This window comes from Silene latifolia, unplaced genomic scaffold (genome assembly GCF_048544455.1).
Source record: "Silene latifolia isolate original U9 population unplaced genomic scaffold, ASM4854445v1 scaffold_20.1, whole genome shotgun sequence".
Taxonomy (NCBI): Eukaryota; Viridiplantae; Streptophyta; class Magnoliopsida; order Caryophyllales; family Caryophyllaceae; genus Silene; species Silene latifolia.
This window is the reverse complement of record NW_027413163.1, coordinates 8,452,232-8,457,505: the sequence shown is the minus strand read 5'-3', so window position 1 is coordinate 8,457,505 and position 5,274 is coordinate 8,452,232.

Sequence of the window (5,274 nt, the reverse complement as noted above, 5' to 3'; positions counted from 1 at the left end):
ATATAAATAAACTGTCAATTGATTGTATATATATTCACTTTTTCGAACATAGAAATTGAGAAATTAATTCTAGTTTTTGTTTTCTTAATTATTAAATTCTGTGATACTTCATGTTCTAATTTTCGCCTAAAAATTAGGGTTAACGATTTATAAAAAACGAGTAATTAATGTACGCTTTTGTGTTTGCGTGGTATTGATTAATGTAATAATAAGTTCGTTCGTAATATTACTACTTTGCATGACAAAATCGAACGATTTCATAAAATCCTCAACTCTTGTTACTATAATAGCGTTTAGAACATTACTACTTTGCATGACGTAAAATCGAACTTGAAATATTTGTTACAACATTGTATATTTGATGTTATTGGTTTTTTCTCATTAAATTTGATGGTATAACAATTGTCATAAACTCACAAATAATGTTACTTTGTAATATTGTTATTCTTTGTAAAATTATGAATAATGATGGACCACAAGCTTCGCATAAGTTTTAGTTATTAATAGTCGAATATTTTGTTTTTAATGTCAAAATATTTGAAGAAGAAAGTTTGAGAAATCAACCAATACAAAAAAGGCGCGCAAAGAGAAGATATATACAAAATGGAGTAAGACTCTGGCTAATCGGTCATGAAGATAGGTGTGAAGAAGGCAACGTTAATGAAGTTGAAATCCTAGTTGAGGTCATTAACATTATTGTCATATTTTGATGTGTGATTATGATGTATACTTCTTGTAAACTTTTCACATTAATACGATGTGATATTGCAAATCATTTTAGCGGATCAATCTGGCTAGTCTGTTTTCACTTGATTTTTTATTATTGAAGTAATTAAAGTTTGGTCTTTTAACACTCAGTATCCGTATTATTTTTATGAATGAATGATGTTACAAGAACACAATTCAGTATCAATGTTACAGTAACATTGTCACTTTTAAAATACGAAACATACAACTTTTTCATTACATTTTAGAACTACTTTATACACCGTTTGATATAATACACAAACTAAATAATAATTATTGTAACATTGTTGTCATGTTAGTTTAATGAATTAATGTTTTTACAAGAACATTGTTACAAAGAATATTGATATACCATTGAAAAATTAAATATAACGAAGATGTTACAAAGAATAATCGTAACTTTGATTAATGACCGATATTCTTTGTAACACTATTGTTGTGACGTGGCAGAATAAGGATTGGTTGTATTGGAATTAGGAGGAACGTACAAAGTTATCTAATAAACTAATAAAGCAATAAAGTGGTGTTGACCATACAACAAATAACACAACAATGGTAAAAGTGTCCACTATCATTCCAACTTCAATAACATTGCTTTCTTCATGCCTATCTCCATGATTGATTATTCAACGTCTTGCTTTTTTTTTGTATATATTGTATCCTTGTGCGCCTTTTTTTTTGTGTTGGTTGATTTCTCAAACCTTCTTCTTTCTTCAATTCTCCTGACAACCAAAACAAAACATTCGACAATTACTAGATAAACCATATGCGAAAGTCGGTGGTCCATTATTAATGATAATTTCACAGAAACAATATTACAAGAACATCATTACGGAACATCATTACAAGAATAACATCATTGCGAGTTTATGACAATGTTAAACCATCATATTTAATTGAAAAAAATCACATAACATCAAATATACAATGTTGTAAGGATATTTTAAGTTCAATTCTGTCATGCAGTTTTAATGTTACTGTAACGCTATTACAGTAACGGGTTTCGTTGATTATTTTACGAAAACTAATTGAATCCTCACATTTACCGCAATTTCACGAAAACAAATCCAGGTATGAATTTAATAATGTGAAAACCTTAATTTTTTTTTTACAAACACTTATAACACAAATAATAAACGGTAAATAATATAAAATGATGTTATACCACAAAATAATCCATAAAATCGCAAATTAACACATAAATCAATTACAACAAAGCATGAGAAAACGAAAGATTGTTAGTTTCACCATGACATAGCCCTAACGTTTCAGAAATAGTTTGAATACAACATATAATCGACATTAATAGTATGAACAATCAACAATAACAATTTTTAAATTAACTAGAAAGCGTAGAACTAACCTGGAAATCGATTGAAAGTAATCGAACGAAAAATGCGATTTCAGCTGAAAGATCTAAATCGGAGTTTGATTAAGTTGTTTAAATCGATTGAATAGATTCAATCCCGAATTGCTAGAATCATGAATTAACTGAATTGATTGAACTAATAAAATTGCTTATTGCTTGAGTTTCTAAAATTGATGAGATTAATTAAACGTGAATTGTTGAAAATTGGAAACCTAGAATTTGGGGATCTGTAGAAGAAGACGATTTAGAGAGAGATGGGAGGAAGAGAGATAAAGTGATATTGGGTTATGATCTTTGTTAGGTTAGATTTTTAAGTTTATATAGTATGAGCTAGGATTAATCTCGGCATTCATTTGTTTAAAATCGAATGGTGGAGAATCGCGGACGGACTCACCTAAGATACCTAGACTCACCGATGCGGTTTCTATATATATATATATATATATATATATATATATATATATATATATATATATATATATAGAGAGAGAGAGAGAGAGAGAGAGAGAGAGAGAGAGAGAGAGAGAGTCGGGATCCGGTGAGAACCCCTAAATATTTGAGGATTGAGTAACGGATACAATATCGCGCAATAAACTAAACAATATCACTTTAAAAAAAAGCTAACAAAAACAAACACACACGCCTTTTGAAATTCATAACCGCGCGACAGTTTTTTCGACTTCTCACTTTCTCTCTCTAAAAACTCAGAAAACCACAAAAACTCCCGATTATTACAGCGAATCAACAACAATTTACGAAGAAATACTAATCATTGTTCAATTCAATTGCATTTTGACTGGAAATCAGGTACAATTTCTGTGTTAATTCTCTCGAGGACTTGAATTTTAGTGAAATCATTGTTAAAATCGAGTATTTCTTAGTTTAAGTATCAAAATTATTGATAAACTTCGTTAATTTCCAATAATTTTCATATAATTGTACAACTTCGAAGTTGTTTATTGAATGTTTTTCTGTTACAGTTGAAATTACATATTTTCCTCTTTAAATCTCCTAAATTCGCGTTGAATATTGTGCGACTGCGAAAATTAGGGTTCGACATTATTCGAAGTGCAAAATTAGTATTTCGTATTGTTTTAATCAATTAAGAGTAGGTTTTAACCTATTCAATGAAGAAATTTATGTTTAAACACTGTTCGATTGTGATATTCAAAGTTCAACATTGTTTATTTGTGAAAATTAGGGTTAAAACTGGTTAAAAACTGTTTAATATATTAATCCGTTTAATTATTCCTTTGAACACTATTCGATTGTGATATTGAAAGTTCAAAATTGTGTATTTGTCAAAATAACGGTTGCAAATTGTTTGAATCGCGAAAATTAGGGTTAAACCTTTGGTTAAATGTGAACAAGTACAGTTTCATATCACTGAATTGAATTTGTTTGACAATGAGGTCCATGAATTGAAAGTTTCTGTTCAGTACAATGAGTAACGTTGATATATGTGTTGGCAATGAGAAAGACAAACTTGTAATACTGTTATTTGTATGGTCTCGATATTGAATCAATATTAGTGGTATTGAATCTTCATGAATTTTGTGTAGTTCTATTATTGATAGTGTTTACGTAAATACTGAAACTCGTATACTCCTTTAAAAATACTTATTACCAGTGACATACAATAGTGATGTTGTTTTGAATAAGGTGTGAAATTATGTCTAATGAAGTGTGATATTGATTCAAAAGAATGGACTTGACAGCTTCAAAACAACCTGAAAAAACATACACGAAAAGGAAATCAAAAAATGATGAGGTTGAACAACAACCAACCAAGATGTCAAAGGATGGTAATGGAAATAAAAGTAAAGTTTGACGAAATGGTGTTACAGGATGAAGTTGAAGAGCATCCTGCCATCATCAACAAAAAAAAAAGGGCCAACGATCAACAAAGAAAGCAAAGACTGATAGAAACAAAGATGCCGAATTGGTGGTACAGGATGCAATCGGTAGAGCACCGAGATCAAAAAGAAGAAGGTGCAACCATTTCAAACTAAATGTAGGCCACTCAAATTGGTTGAGTTGATTGCCAACTTAAATGACGAACAAAAGAAGGCTGTTTATGATGTTGGCTTTGGTGGATTGTTAGAGTTGAAACTAACAAAAATTCCACATGGAATTCTAAAGTTGGTGTTGAAGGCATTTGATCACACAAGCAACATGTTCAAAACCAAAAAATTTGATTTTCTGTTGACGAAAGACGATGTGCATGACATATTTCAACTTCCTTGACAAGGTCGGAAAGTGGACGTCGCTCACATGGGAAACACCACTGCTTGTGATGATACACAAAGCTGAAAAATGCATGGAGGGCGAAGTTTGGATTGGAGAGTACTTCAGCTCCAATTATGGTCAAGGATGTTCATGAAAGACTGATGGAATGTAATGATGCTGGAGATGAATTTAAAAGAATGTTTGTAATTTACAGCATGTCTATTTTCCTAGCACCGTCTTCAAATAAATCTCTGGACTTGAAACTGGTAAAGGCTGTTGAGCATGTGACAAGGATAAGCCAATTTGATTGGTGTGAATACGTATTTGAGGAAATGGTTAGAAGTGTTAGGGTGTTCAAAGAAGGGGGAAAGTCAACTGTCAGTGGATGCGTAATAGTTCTTATGCTAGCATATATGCATAGGTTCGATTTCAAGGGCGATGTTTTGGTACACACTTTACCACTCATCCAACATTGGGACGATAAAAAATTCTCAAAGAGAGTGGACGATGAGAAAAAAACAGGATCTTTGGGCAATGCTCCAATATCAAAAATTCAGTACCCCATCTGTCAGCAACAAGAAGTCCCTAAAAAAACACCATATTCTTCAGCAGCTCCAGAGATATTACTGACTCAGGCGTCTGATCATGAAGCTGAAGTGGAAACAAAAGAGGGGTATATGATGGTGAAGTTGCCTAGTGGTGTTGAAACTGATGAACAAATCAGAGAAAGGGCAATGGATGTAAGCACTAATAAAATCAATTTGCTATCTGATAATTATTTTAGCTATGCTGTGATATTGTTTTTGAACTAGTGTGATATTGTTTTGAGTCTGCTGTGATATTATTATGATATTGATTTTGAATAAAATCATTTGCTATATGATAATTATTTTAGATGTGATATTGATTGATATATTGTCTGATATTGT